The 16,058-nt window shown below is 41.9% G+C and overlaps 1 protein-coding gene across 1 annotated transcript in view; it reads left to right on the forward strand.

Moving 5' to 3' along the window:
- Positions 1-16,058, forward strand: part of Phlpp1 (PH domain and leucine rich repeat protein phosphatase 1) — a 222,488-nt gene that overhangs the window by 73,251 nt on the left and 133,179 nt on the right. The window lies entirely within an intron of this gene.

Consider the following 16,058-nt stretch of genomic DNA (forward strand, 5'->3'; position numbering starts at 1 on the left):
CACTTGCCTAGGAAGCGCAAGGCCCTGGGTTCGGTCCCCAACTCCGGAAAAAAAAAAAAAAAGAACCAAAAAAAAAAAAAAAAAAAAAAACCACAAGGTGCAGACTTAGCAGTAGACAGAGTAGCAGCGAGTAAACATTTTTATTCCAAAAGGGAAGAATAGGGGAATCTGAGGAAGGATTAAACTAAAGCAAGACCCACATCTAACAAGACAACCTCTTTATTGTGTAACACAGTGTAATGACAGCCAGAGCACACAGTGACATAGTATGAGCTTCAGTCATTCAGGGCAGCCCACCCCAGTGGCCTTGCTCATTGCGGCCCACTTGCCCTCTCTCCGAAACTTAGCTCCATTTGCTATGCACAGCTCTCCTTAGCACTGCTCTACTTCCTTGCATCGCCAGCATCTCAGGGCTCAGGGGCTTCTGTAACTTTGATTTTACCTACACACCGTTCACTCATACTTTGATTCCCTTATCTTCGACATCTCCTGGATTCTCTCCTCCTCCTCTTCTTCTTCTTCCTCTTCTTCCTCTTCTTCTTCTTCCTCTTCCTCTTCTTCTTCTTCCTCTCTCTCTCTCTCTCTCTCTCTCCCTCCCTCTCCCCTCCCTCCTTCCTCCCCCACCCCACCCTGTGTTTATGCTACAGATGGTGTGAGCGACCATGTGGGTGCTGGGAATCAAGCCTAGGTCCTCCACAAGAGCATCCAGTTCTCTTAACTTCTGAGCATCTCTCCAATCCCTCCCATGAAATCTTGGAAGTCTCCATGACCCTGTAACTCATATATTTGTCCTGCTTGGAAGAGCAGATCCATGAGGATGGCAACACAGTTTACTGCCAGTGACATAGCTGTGTCCCCTGGACCATGGGGAAATGCTATCTGAGTGGCTAGGTGACTGGGCTCAAGACAATGGATTATGAAATAATTTCTTATGTGATCAAGGCACTCTAGAAATATTTGCTCCTGGGGGAATGTCTTCCAGACTAGTTTAATTCTTTATATCGTAGACCCTAAGGTGGGTAATGCCTGAGATGCCATCATAACCCCTTTCCCTTGTCCCATGCAGTTCTTGTCTTTATTATTTGAAGTAAGAGCTAACAGTAAGACCCAGACAGTGATAGCTTCAGTGAGTGTTTGGCGTGCAGGTGAGTTTTCGTTGTTTTGTTTTGTTTTTTGGCTCATCATGGGATTGAATCCTGAGCCTTTGGCTTATTTTTAATGGTACTAATTTCTACAGAAGCCTTATTTTCTACAACTTTTCACACTAAACAACAAGTTTCCAAGTCTTTTAGATTTGCTCTTTGCACCCAATTCTCATTGTAAACCTAGCTGAAAGTAGCTAGCAGTGGCCATGTTACAAGTGGAATGCTTCCATGACCTAATATTCCCTCAGCTAAATTAATATTGGCTCCACACAAGTTTTCAGGGCATAATGCGAACAGTTCTTTTCCTGAACATACGTACTCGTACTCAGCTTCCAGGCCAGTTCCCTGCCCACCTTCCACAGAGCCATCCATTAAAAGCTCTCCTCTTCAGCAGCTGAGGCTCTGGAGCCTGTTTCTTCACATTCTTCCCACAAGCCACTTCCAGAGGCTGAATGGCGGCTCCTCCCCCAAAGCCCTATTAGAGACCCTAGTTCCTGCTGCTGCTTTTCTTTTACTGTCTCTGCCCCACAGAACCATCTTAGAAGGGACGGAAGATTTGTTTTAGCTCACAGACTTAGAAGTTTTATTTTTCACGTTAGAGAGCACAGAGCACAGCAGAGCAGCACAGTGCTATGGAGCCACTATTTTTGTTTTTGAAAAACCAAATATATCCAGAGTTTTTTAAAAATAACTTGTTATTAGAATTTTTAGTCTGTTTTTAAGGTTTTTTTGTTTTTGTTTTTGTTTTTTTGCATAGGTGGGTAGGAGAGCCCAACACCGGGAGGGAGGTGGGGACGGGCTCCCTCTGTCCTTCATCAGTCTTACCAGCAGCGGACAGTCCACATTCTCAAGTTACAGTCTATAGGTTCCAAAGCTTTTGTTTCAAGTTCCTGTTATGTCTGGCTTTGTCTCTTTATCCCACAAATTCCTGATACAGTCTTTTAATTGTGACTAGTAAGCGGTTTAAAATCACAGTTGAAAGGCCAGTTTTATATCCATCTCCATGACTAGACGAACACCGAAATACCAGAAAAATCAGCACACACACCTTTACTTTCCATAGCAACAAATTCACTGGGCTGCATATGCTGTTTGTTGTGGTCAAAGTCTTCTTTGAAAGTCCAAATTTACCAGCTAATTAAAAAAAAAAAAACTTTATGAGGCTGGTGAGCTCACGAGTCAAACGATGATGAGACCATGGCTGGGACAACAGGAAATGCAGAGTGCATTTCCATCGTCAGAGACATTTTAAAGGATCCACTATAAACATAAAGGTAGGTACATACACATATTGTTCAGTGTGACGGCTAATCCGGCACCTTGATAGGATCTAGAATATTAGGGAGGGAAGACCCACCCTAAATAGGGACAAGTGTGTGTCCACAGGCTGGGGTGTTGGCTAAATAAGAAGGACAAAGGGGCTGAGCTGCAGGATTCGCCTCTTTGCTCCCTTCTTGGCTGTGGATGCAGTGTGCCCAGGCCTTTGCTCCCACTACATGACATCCTACTGTGCTGTCTGTTTCTTGTGAGCCAAGGCAAACTCTTCTTCCTAGGTTGCTTTTCTCAGGCATTTTGTTGCAACAGTGAGAAAACTAATACATTCAGTGTTTGCTTTCGAGCCTTATCACTTCCAAGAATAACTTTAATCCAAGATGCTAAGCAGAAGAAGTTTCTAAGTAGTCCAGAAAGAACGGGCACTTCCGGTGTGGAGAAATGGCAGTCATAGTGTGGAGACAGCCAGCCTGAGACTCTAGTCGTTTCCATGAGCGTGTTTGTGAGTAGTTTACTGTATTCTATGTGCTCTTACAATGGGGATCCAGGGCCGTTGAAGTATTCAGTGTTTATTTGCTTTGTGATAAGGCAGGAGAAGTTATATAACATCCCCAAGTATTGAAATAAAAATTAAGTCTTGGACAGCTCCAAAGCTCCATAATCTATGTCTTAATAGCTACAAGGATTGAACATGAATCAGACAAAGTCTTAGACTTCTAAGTGACTTCTCGTCGTGGAAGGAGGCTAGAGACAGAAAAGAAGCTAGGTGGCTAGTGCTGTGACTGAGTAGGACATGAGGGAACCAAGATCAAGAACCTGGGCCTGGATACTTGAAGAGTGGAAGGGTTGCATGCAAGACTTACAGGAAAAAATGTGCAAGAAGTGATTAGGTGGCTATAAGTGACAGAGAGGGCTAAGTGAAAGTGATTGAGGCTTTGCAGTGCTTTGGTCTGGGAACGTGTGCATTACTACTGCAGAAGTGGGGCGCTGGGCTTTACAAGGAGGAAAACTAGCTTGGTTCTAGAGTGCTGAGTTAAGTTGGCAAGAGACCTGGCAGGGGCTTGGAAGCACTGGCCTGGAGCTCTGAATGGTTCTTTTCAGCACATCCCCAGGCAAGCAAAGACAGGCATACTTTCATTGTTGCCCTGGGCAATGCTTAATAATTATTGCTTGGTTTGTAGTTCTTTTGAATTTGTGGGATGACTGGATTTGCTCAGAAATAAACTTTGTTCAGATTCATAGTTTTTATTTGCAAGAAGTAAGGAGACATGTTCCTACACTTCTAGTGGGCTAGCCCGGGATCCTTTGCCTGCAAGGTCTCTGGAAACATCACACTCACTGTTCCGCTGTCCTGTACATTGCTCACTTCTGTGTAGTTTTAAAAGTACAGGCACATTAATAATTACCACCAGCCTCATGAGAAGTTCCCACCATGTCTGTCTTGTGCATTTCTTCTACTGAGATGACTTGTGCACAACTGACTTGAACCACAAGGGTTACAGCGGTTTTCCACTGTCAGTGTGGCAGCCCGTTTGCTGTTGTCTTTGACTGTTTTGATACTTCCTTGATCTTTACACAAGTATTCCAGGTTTATTGACTGCACATTGTAGGATGCCGTTGGCACAGTAAAACGCTCCAGCTGCACTTCCTTGAGTCAGTGTCTGATAGCAGCAGGGAACTTTGGAGGTGACTAAGGACATTAGTCTTCAAAATAAATCAATGTTTATTGAAATCACTGTTTAATAAAGGCAGGAACTGTTGCTGAAAGTCTAAGAGTCGAGAGATCAGGAGGTAGACCTGAGGGGAACAGTGTGGGTGATCTGGAGTAGTACCATTTTTGTTTTCTGTCTCTAATAACTACTCTGCTAATATTGAGCATACTATTTATTAATTAATGACTGAGGGACTGTTCTCTATCTGAATAAAGATATAAAAATAAATTTTCTTTTTTTCCAGCCTGGATATGGTCAAATTGAATTCCTCTAAGCAAGGAGTTGTTTTTACTGACCTAAGCATATGTTTTTGTCATAGGAATGTTGACTCATAAACCTCTTTCAACTCTCCCTTCCCTGAGTGGGCTGCAGGGAAAGCGGCTGAGACACAGGGCAGTGCTGTCCTGACGAAGCTTTATTTCTAAGTTGGAGAGGTGCCAGTCTTCCAAAGTGCTTGAGCCTAAGGCTTCTGGAAAAGAGTATTTTCTCAGGCATGCCTTATTCAATTTCTAAGTTTTTTTATTCTGAAGTAAAACTGTAATTTGCCATCACATTTGTGCTCCCTGGACATAACTATGAAGCAGTTGGTTTTGTTGCTGGTGTCCTTTCAGGATAAAGTAGTTCTCAGAAGTTTGAGACAGTCTCAACTTTTTCTGGGGAAAATATTCTGGCTTTGTTCCTCTTTGGTTTTTTTTTTCTTCCTTTCACCTTCTAATTTCTCAAAATGCCTTCTTCCGTAAACAATATAAAGAAAAGTTACTGATAAACAGGGTTTAAATTACTAATTTTTTTACTTTCAGGCTGAGTTTGCATTGAAATTTTAAAACAATTTAATTCTGATTAAAAAAACACATACATACACAACCTCCCCCGTGTGTCTGTGAGTAGTACGGCAGCAGTAGCAGCAGCAGCAGCAGCAGCAGCAACAGCAATAATAGCAGCAGCAGCAGCAGCAGCAGCAGTAGGCATCTTGCTGGCCAAAAGGATTTTTTAAATTCCCTTTCCTTTTTCTTCTTTTGAAATAGGGGCGATCCTTATATCTGAAGCTTTGTAGGCAGTGCACAAAGAAATACCCCGTAGTTAAGTTCCTGATAAAAACTAATGATGACAGCTGTCTGTTAGGAAATATGTGTAAGCCTTTCAGAGTGAGTGTAAGTTGCACAAGTACTCGCCATTTTTGTACTAAAGCTGTGAGCTGTCTTGGTCTAGTGCTAGCTGATGACTGCACTGGAAGTTAGATCCCTACCTTCTGCTCCTGACTCTCCTTCATGCTAGCCTGCCTACTGCCAGTTTGAATCACTCCATTCAAAAAGAGCTTGACAGCACTTGGTCTATTGAGTACTTAGTGTTGGCCATTCCTGACATGGGATGGGCCAGTCTCCAGTCTTTTTATTTTTTCTGTAGTAATCATGACCTACATTTGCTTGATTATAGAGCTTGATAGGTATTATAGCACTAACTTAATTAGCAACTGTTGAATGCTCACTGTATTTCAGAGACTCTGCCAAGTACTGCAGATAAACAGTTTCGTTTCGTCTACTTCACAGATGTGTAATCTAACATCTTCCCTGATGTCAGTCTGACATCACAGCAGGATGCAAGCTGCAGTCTTCAGCTCCGAGTTTTCGTTCTTCGCTCTATGTCTGAGCTGCTGTGCTTAGGCTGGTTGATTGTTTTCAAGCCTGGAGCTTATTGACCTAAGATCAGAGTCTGATCCTATAGTGTCGAATCTACGTCATCCGAGTTTGCTTTCTTTATATTACTGGGCCTTCCTTGTTGTTGCTGTGTATATATGTAATGACTTTTACTAGAAACTGGCTTAAATAAATTAATCCTCATTTCTGTGCTGGGAAAAAGTGACTCTTTTCAAGACTGTGATGAAATCTCATGTAGTTTTATGCATACATACATACATACATACATACATATGCACTTGTGCATGTGCGCAAGCACACAGACATATGCAGTGTACTCGATGTGTTTTTTCTCCTCAGGAGTGCTACCCCAAGTCTTCATGAACTGCTTTGTGAATTAGTGTGGTGATCTAGGATTTTGAAGAATGAGGAAATGAACTATCACACAGTTTTTCTTGAGCGCTTTTTACTGTTTCAGATTCTGATTAATAATTTAACTATAGATTTTTTGTTGTTAAAATAATTTAGGTTTTGTTTCTAAATTTGTTGCTGAAAAAGGATAAAGGGTTAAGAACAACTTTTGCTCTTGCAGAAGACCTGGTTTCAGTTCTCAGCATCTGCATGATGGTTCGCTCATTTATAAAATGAGCAAATCTGAAAACAAATGAAAAAGCAAAGAAAAAGGATGGCCTTGTGATAATTTCCCTTATAACTTGAATGTTCAAAGGCGACTGTACAATTCATTTTTACGATACTAGAGAGAAGTGACTTTTTCATGAGAAACAGCATTTTTACTTACAAGAAAATGAATGACTAGGTAGAGAGGCAGTAGGAACACTTAAAGGAAGTCTTAAAGGAACAGAGCAGAGAGACGCAACACTCTGGGCCTTACCCTGCATACCCTGCAGCACCTAGAGTCTTTATTATCAACTCGCTTCACTTATTTTAAAACCTTTCCTGAGAGTACTTTAGAACAAATTTTTTAGTCAGAGGGCTGGACAGTAATATTTTATGTCTTGTGAGTAACTCCCTTAGCTATCCTCCTGTCAGCCTTTGAGTAGGACCTGTGCTGGCTGGCAAAGTTCTGTCAACTTGACCCAGGCCAGGGCCATCTGGAAATGATGGAGAAAATCATTTGAAATTGGCCCATGGGCAGGACTGTAGGAAATTCTCTTGATTAATGGTTGATGTAGTTGGGCAGAGATTACTGTGTGTGATGCCATACCTGGGCATGTGGTCCTAGTGTGTGTGAGAAAGCAGGCTGAGCAAGCCAGTAAGCATCGCTTTTCCATGACATTGGCTTCAGTTCCTGCTTCCAGGTTCCTGTCTTGACTTCCTTCTGGCTTTGGCATCCTCTGATGATGAACGGTAAGGTGTAAGCCAAATAAATCCTTTCCTCCCCAAGTTGCTTTTTGTTGGGGTATTTTTATCACATTCATAGAAAGTAATCATTCACTTTTTATTTTCTAATTTTGTTTTATAATCTAATCCTTTATTCCCCAATTATGGATTATTGGGGACATAACTGGATTTATGGAAGTACAATGTTAAACATACAGTTTTGAGTTTGTAAAACCTACAGGTATTAATCAGCAGCTGTCATAATACTGTGCGTTGGCCATTGTGCTTTAAAGAAACGCTGGCTTGTGTGGTATTCATGCTCTCTGGAGGAAGGAGCTGTTTACAGTTTTATAGGGAACATAGAGGGGTGACTACTGGGGGTAGGGGCACATGTAGGCCATCTGGCTTCAGAAGCCATATTGCTTCCCTAATGAGTCGATAGAGTAAGGAAGAGCTTTGAAGCTAGTAGAGGAGAGGAGGGGCTGGAGTCCTCCAAGCATAGCTTTAGCTTTCATTCCTCTTCCTGCCAAGGGCTCAGGACCTTTGTATTTTGTTTTTTTGCCAGATATTTGTGAGCTTGACTGAACTTTGAGACAGAAGTGTTTGAGTACGTGAAATAGGGAAGAGGTGAAGGTTATTAGAGTAGGAAAGGCTCAGCTTTCCTCCTGAAACCCGGGGACTCTATCTATAATCAAAAGCAAGGGGAAGCACATGCACGTCACTCTTCATCGTGGGAATTTATTAAATACACAAACAAAATACTGTTCTGCTTAGCCATCTGCTGGAAGCCAGAAAGGAACTTTATGAATTTTCAGTTGGTTCAGAAAATTGTTTTTAGTATCTTGTTTATGTATTGTTAATTGCTTGATAAAAATTCTACCTCACTCAGGATATTTTCTTTTTTTTTTTTAATATCGAAGCAGGTGAGACAATTTATTTTTTAAAAATCAACATTCTCTACACTGTGCACCAGAGAACTCCATTTCATGTGTCTAGTACTCATTCAGAATAAATGCGGAGCTCAGTAAGAAACATTTGTATTCATTGTCTTTCTATGAAGTTTCACCCTAGCCAGCTGAAACGGTCTTTTAATTTTTTTTTTTTAACTTGAGTATTTCTTATTTACATTTCGAGTGTTATTCCCTTTCCCGGTTTACGGGCCAACATCTCCCTAATCCCTTCCCCTCCCCTTCTTTATGGGTGTCCCCCTCCCCACCCTCCCCCCATTGCCGCCCTCCCCCCAACAATCACGTTCAGTCTTAGCAGGACCCAGGGCTTCCCCTTCCACTGGTGCTCTTACTAGGATATTCATTGCTACCTATGAGGTCAGAGTCCACGGTCAGTCCATGTATAGTCTTTAGGTAGTGGCTTACTCCCTGGAAGCTCTGGTTGCTTGGCATTGTTGTACATATGGGGTCTCGAGCCCCTTCAAGCTCTTCCAATTCTTTCTCTGATTCCTTCAACGGGGGTCCCGTTCTCAGTTCAGTGGTTTGCTGCTGGCATTCGCCTCTGTGTTTGCTGTATTCTGGCTGTGTCTCTCAGGAGAGATCTACATCCGGCTCCTGTCGGCCTGCACTTCTTTGCTTCATCCATCTTGTCTAATTGGGTGGCTGTATATGTATGGGCCATATGTGGGGCAGGCTCTGAATGGGTGTTCCTTCAGTCTCTGTTTTAGTCTTTGCCTCTCTCTTCCCTGCCAAGGGTATTCTTGTTCCCCTTTTAAAGAAGGAGTGAAGCATTCACATTTTGATCATCCGTCTTGAGTTTCATGCGTTCTAGGCATCTAGGGTAATTCAAGCATTTGGGCTAATAGCCACTTATCAAGGATATTTTCTAGTTCCATCCATTTGCTTGCAAAATTCATGATGTCCTTATTTTTAATAGCTGAATAGTATTCCATTATGTAAATGAACTACATTTTCTGTATTCTTTATTCTGTTGTGAGACATCTGGGTAGTGGAGCATGTGCCCCTGCAACACGGTGGGGCATCTTTTGGGTATATGGCCAGGAGTGGTATTGCTGGATCTTCAGGTAGAGCTATTTCTAATCTGAGAAACCTCCAGATTGATTTCCAGACTGGTTGTACCAGTTTTCAATCACACTAGCAATGGAGGAGTGTTTCTCTTTCTCCATATCCTCACTAGCAGCTGCTGGCCCCTGAGTTTTTGAATTTAGCCATTCTGATTGGTGTAATCTCAGAGTCATTTTGATTTGCATTTCCCTGATGATTAAGGATGTTGAACATTTCTTTAAGTGCCATTCGAGATTCCTCTACTGAGAATTCTCTGTTTGGTTCTATATCCCATTTTAAAATTGGGGTTTTTTTTGGGGGGGGGTTCTTTGTATATTTTGGATATTAGGCCTCTATTGGATGTAGGTTTAGTGAAGATCTTTTCCCAATCTGTAGGTTGATGTTTTGTTTGATTGACACTGTCCTTTGTCTTGCAGAAGCTTTTCAGTTTCTTGAGGACCCTTTTGTCAGTTGTTGATCTTAGAACTGAGCCATTGGTGTTCTGTTGAGGAAATTTCTCCTGTGCCAATGTGTTCAAGGCTATTTCCCACTTTCTCTTCTATTAGATTAAGTGTATCTGATTTTATGTAGAGATCCTTGATCCACTTGAACTTGAGTTTTGTACAAGGAGATAAATATGGATCAATTTGTATTCTTCTCTATGTAGACTGCCAGTTAGACCAGCAAAAGATGCATTCTTTTTTCCACTGATGGTTTTGGCTTCTTGGCAAATATCAAGTGTCCATGGGTGTGTGAATGAGGTAACCCAAACCCAAACGGACATGCATGGCGTGTAATCCCTGATAAACGGGTCCTAGCCAAAAAGTCCAGAAAACACATGATGCAACTCATAGACCATAGGAAGCTTAGCAAGAAGGAAGGCCCAAGTATGGATACCTGAAACTCACTTAGAAAGGGAAAAAAATAATCATGGGAGGCAGAGGGAGGGAGGAAAGAGGAGGGGGAGGGAAAAAGGAGGGGCAGGATCAGGTATGGGGAGAGACAAGAGGGACACCCAGAGGGCCAGAAGAATAAATCAAAATATGCAGCAGTGGGTGTTAGGGATCAGGGGGACCCTCTAGAAAGTCTCAGAGACCTGGCATGTGAGAGGCTATCATCACTCAATGGCGATGAGCATAGCTGAAACCAAATGACCACCTCCAGTAGATAGACATTCCCCGCCCCTTGAAGCAGGGGGTGACCCACCCATCTTCAAAAATTCTAACCTCGCTATCATATGCTATACATAGGACCTAAAGGAAATTTAGGAACAAAAATAGACAGTGACTGAAAGAATGGCCACCCAGTGACCAGCCCAACTTGGGATCCATCCCATGCACACCAAATCCTGACACTATTATTGAGGCCACATTAGGTTTGTGTGAACGTTTGTTGTGGGGGTAGAGATAGAATTTCTGGGCCTTTCTGGCTGTGAGAAATTTGTTTCAGTGAGAAACCTTATGTCAAGGGACTGAAGCAGAGAGTGGGAGATGAGGACACACAGCGTCTTCCTCTGGCTTCCACATGTGCACAGGTGTGAACACCCACACTCCACAGCTCACCTCCACCCCGAGTTGAAGTGGAAACTTAAGAGTTCTTTAGAAAGTTGATTGGATGGTGTTTTGCTGGGGCAAAAGCGGACATAGGTGTAAAAGGCTAATGCAGGCTTGTGAGTGAAAGGTTCGTTGAAGCAGACACAGGAGAGATGATGTTCTGCTAAAGCAAGTGCATGAAAGGACACGTGATAAGGTTCTTTGGTGGGGACACACAGGTATTGGTCTGCATTACATAGCATAGTTGAGTGGGGACACTGTAGAGAAAACCTTTCTGTTGCTGTAGTGCAGTTTGTTGCTGCTTCGTGGCCTCTGGCTGGTTGGCTGCACATGATGAGGCAGGAGCCGTGTGCGGAGGCACGTTTGGAGGATATAAATAGGACTCCATAGAGTGACCGAGCTTGGCTTGCTGTCAGCTAGCCGTGCAACGCTTGTGGGTGTCTCGTCCTTGCTGGTCTTTGCTTCCCTGAGAGAGGCATAGCTGAGAACTTCTCCTGGTGCTCTTGTTGGTCCCTCCTGCTGACTCAAGCAGAGCCTGAGGCCTGGCTGTCTCTGCTAGATCCTGTCACCGCTGTTGCTAACCCGACTCCAGAACTGGACTGCTGGTGTATCGTGAGGTGTTTGTGAGTGGATCCAGTTGCCGCTGCCTGCTAACCTCTGAACTGAACTGTCAATTTCCAGACAACACAGATAGGAGTTACTCCAAAGAACCTTTTTAAACAGGTCCACTTCCCCCATATCCTTTCTTTTCCACTACCTCTGGGGGTGGTGGGTTACAAGGGAGGGTAAAATGTTTAAGAACCATCATTAAAAATAGGATTAGAAAAATTAAAGTTGCACCAAGTATTTGGAGTTGTGTTGTTGAGTTCATATGTCTGTAAAGGTTTATTGTCATGCTTTGATCACTCCAGCAAAAATCACATGGAAAAGAGAATCTTTGCCTCTTGTTTTTGCATTGCTCATTTGCTCTTGAAAGATTACTTCAGTCCCCTCTTTGAATTCTTCAGTTGATATCTCTGGGTGGTTACTCTGTAATTAATTCATTGATCAAAACCAGAAAGGTCCCTGGTGAGTCTCAGTGGCAAGAAAACAGATGTTCCCAGTTCTTCCTACTTGACTCCTGTTCAAGAAAAATTAATATTTAAAAAAACAAAAGAACCCAGAGAATTGTAGTGTCGTAGCCAAGCGACGTTCCTCCTGAGCCAATATGTTTCGATGACTTGTTAATTATCACAGTTGTTATTGGAGTTCCATGTCCCTCTCTCTGGCCTTGACATATCCTGCTGCATGAAATTTCTAGCAGTGAGAGTTTTAAGGAGAAGAAAAACAACTGCTCTTGGGTCATTACCTGTCAGGAGAAAGGAAAAGCAAAACGGTTGAGCCTTTTAGGTATGGTGAGTCTGGTCTTGTAAAATCTAAATGAAAAACTGACTTGGAGGGCAGGGATATAGTAGATGGAATGCATGCGGGAAAGGATGACCACTTTTGTCTGAGGAGAAGCTAGTGGGTGTTACTATAAGGCAGGGAATGGCAGAAAATTGCTTTTATTTCGACCTTAACTTCTTTGACTTAGAATTAGAAATCATCTTGAAATGTTTTATTTTTGGAAGCCTGTCATGTTGGTCTTAACACTTTGTATAGTAGAAATTTTAATTTAACATTTATTCACTTATCGATTGTTTAAATCATATTACTTTAAAGAGTCAGATCTTTCATTACAATAAATTTTTTTGTGTTTGACTTTTATTGTTTAGGATTGTAGAATTAAAAACTTTTCCATGTGGAAGCGCATTGCTGTGAAATTGTATCAGATTGTGGATTGTTGTGCTGTTTTCGGGTTGGTGTTTTCTCCCCCGTTACGGGGCATCCTTTAATGCACAGATGCAACACTTTCCTAGGGTAAACCTGCAGGAGGGGAACAGTTGAGTCAGGTTTGATGGTTTTAAGTTCAGCCATTCTGGTTGGTAGAGAAAGTTCATTATGATAGTAATTTGTATTCGTGCATAACTGAGGTCAAACTCTTTATATTTCAAGTTAGCTTGTTTCTTTCTTCTTCTTTTTTTTTTTTGGTTAAATAATTTTATTCTTAAAAAAATTAGTCCTAAGGTTTTGAGAAACTCTTTAGATATTCTTAAAGATAGGATTCTGGGAGTGTCATGATGGGAGCATGCATACTTCAACAGAGCTTCTTACCTCATGGTAAGCAAATGAGCAAATGAGAAGGAAGGGCTGTAGACAGGATACCCCTTTAAGGGGTACCAGAAGGGACTGACTGCCTCCTAAGATTTCCTAGCTCCTGGTTGCAGGCACTTCCTGGCCATCTTGGTTTGTATGCATTACTCTGCAATCCCTGTCCACTTCTTCCCCTCTTTTTCTTTCCCTTCACTCTCTTCCATTCTCCTTTCCTTCCTCCATTTTTGTTAGTGTCTAGCTGCGAAGCCCATGCTGATATGAAACTCACCTCAAATTCACAATTCTGCTTCAATGTCCTCTACCTCAGCCCCCTCCCCCCGTCTCTCCCCCACTCCCCCATCCCCCATCTGGAAGCTCTAAAGTCCACACTGGCCCTTTTGAGCCCTGGCTCTCACTATGACTAGGTGGGTGTCCTCTCTTGTCTTGCTGCTCTAGATGCTGGTTCTTCCCAGGAATTCACACCCTGCCTTCCTAGAGCCCTGCTGTTCTTGGGTGTCCATCCCCATGCTTGCTCTCTGCCTGTCCATGTCTCTCTTGTGCTCCTGCTCCCTAGCCACCTTGTCCCAGGGCTTTGTACATGTGTAGTAAATGCTCTTATAAGGACTGTAGTCATTAGATTAAGACCTGTTTTAATCTAATAAAACCTTATTTTAATTTAGTTATATATGCAGAGACTTTGCTTACATTTGAATTAATATTCTGTATGTTAGGGCCGAAACATAACTTTGAAGCGCTCATGGGGGTGGATAGCTGCCACTGTGACTTGAAGAGTAGAAAAGCATAAGAAAGAGGGCCTTGTTCTGTAGAACAACATCAGGACTTAAATTAGGCTGTATCTAGGAGGCTGAGCAGGGAAAGATGGGTTGTCAGCGTGGATCTAAGATGTGAGCTTGACATGTCTGCTGTGGTGTGTAGGGCGGATAGTACTCCCTCACGGGTCATCTTCAGCACACTGAGGCAATTTTAGAAGCTTACTGGCATTTGTTAGCATCTCGCAACTACTCGAATGTTCTGGTAACCATTTTTATTTTTAAATTTTCATTTTACTTTACACATTAGCCACTTAAAACATTGTAAAATATGTTTAGTATTTTGCAATTTTCATGCAGATTTTCTGTATTCCCTATTTTTTATTAAAGCATATGACTTCAGTAATGGAGTTGATAATTAAGTGTTATACTTTCAACTTAGCTTGTTACTTTTCTAAGTAATTTTATTCTTAAGAATTTTTACAGGTCCTAAGGTTTTTGGGAAACTCTGTATTCCTAAAGATAGGTAGTACTTCCAAGGATAATAGAAAATGAAGAAGGATTTCATGGTGTATTGTTGGTACGCCATGTTTGTATCTTACCATCTAGTTTAGATTTAATTAATAAAGTCTAGTTCTGTTAGGTGTTAAGAATAGGTGGAAATATGTTGAATCTGTGAGATTATGATAGTTCCCAGGATTGTTGTGGTTTTGAAGTTTTTTTCTATTGCTAAGAGCTCCTCTTAAAATAGTGAAATAAAGTTTACCCTACAGTGAAGTAAAGTGCTCATGCTGGCAGTCTACTAATAGGTTGAGTGGACCTTGCGCTAAGTTACTGTCGTCCTACAAGCCCCATTCCTCCAAAGAAAGCCCCACTAGATGTGTCATGGGCCTTTGTTAGCTCAGATGTCTAGATGGGAGGCCAAGAGGCACGATGCCTTTCTGCAGCATTTCCCTATAGGATTTCAGAGTCAGAATACTGTGTTGTTCCTTGCAATCTATTTATGGCTCTTTAGGTAAGAATTGCATGGTATTAATTCGATGATACTGGGTTTTATAAACACTCTCAACTACAGTGTACTGAAAAGTATTACAATACTGGGTATAGGTAGAAAATGCTTAATTTTTGAATTAAAAAAAATGAAGAAAATTAGATTTATTTGTATCAGAGGTCAGTTGTACTGTCAATGCACAGTTGTTCCAAAGATTATTGTCCTACTGGAGCCTCAACATGCTGTAATTAGTTCAGATGGCATCATTATTGATTATATTAGGCCCTAAAGCCAACAAAAAGTACCCTTAGAAAAAATTAGTGTAGAGATACAAACCAAGGAGGTAGTGATGTGAAGTCAGAGGGTAAGACTGGAGTTAGGTGACCACAAACTGAACAATGAATGCCAAGAATTGTTTGGTCCCACCAGAATTCAAGAGCCAGGCATAAAGTGGATTCTCCCATAGAGCCTCCAGAACCCAAACCACCAGCACCTTGACTTTGAACTTGTAGACTTTAGAGCTATGAGAAAATAAATTATTTAGGTCCATACAGTTTATGCAGTAGTTGTATAGCCTTTGGGCTCCAAGGCTCATTCTCAACAGAAGCTGGGCACCTACTTCCTTCAGGGACCTTACTGGCAGCTCAGAGTCACTCCTGTGTTGGGGAACAGGCTGCTTGCCACACTGTTGAAATCTGTGTGTCCTGACAGGCCTGCTTATAGGTTTTCATAGTTTTGTTTGCACGTTGGAAGAACAGGAACCTAATACCCTACTCTTGGCATTACCAGACCTAGAAACTTGCTCCATTGAGGGTATAATTTAATCTGAACGTAACTGATGAAGAAATCTTAGTTAATGCAGCAACTATACAGATCAAGAGGTAAAATGTAATGGAAGCGGTTTTTTTTTTTTTTTTAAGTTCTCTTGACTGAGTTCATGGATAATCTGTCCAGGCAAGGAGCTCCATTTCAGCTGACACAGGCACTTAGACTTCTGTCTTGTGGCTTACCCATGCCTGAGAGGCCTCAGAATGTGCTGGCCTGAGTCTGTCTGTCTAGGCAGTGGGTGGAAAGTATGTGGAGCACAGTGTGGTGTGGGCTCTTTCATAGGCAGTTCTGGAAATGTCATGTATGTCCCCGCCCACAGCTTGTTGGTCAGGACAAGTACATGGCTTCAGTTGCATTCCAGGAGAGATGGAGAGATGGAACTACCATGTATGTTCAGGAATTAAAGCTTAAGTTGTTAAAAACTTCATCAATATCTGGTTAAACAGCACATTGTAAGTTTTGTGCATTCATATAAAAACATCTACTTTGCATTGTGCAGTGCTCGCCATTTTAAAGTGAGAATTACTTTCCCTGTATGCATTCTAAATATTTCCTACAGTTTTAGTGCTGCTTTGAGTGATGTCATTTTATGATTTGTATAACAACAAAATCTTTAGTATTTCTAGAA

This window comes from Rattus norvegicus, chromosome 13 (assembly GCF_036323735.1).
Source record: "Rattus norvegicus strain BN/NHsdMcwi chromosome 13, GRCr8, whole genome shotgun sequence".
NCBI classification, from domain to species: domain Eukaryota; kingdom Metazoa; phylum Chordata; class Mammalia; order Rodentia; family Muridae; genus Rattus; species Rattus norvegicus.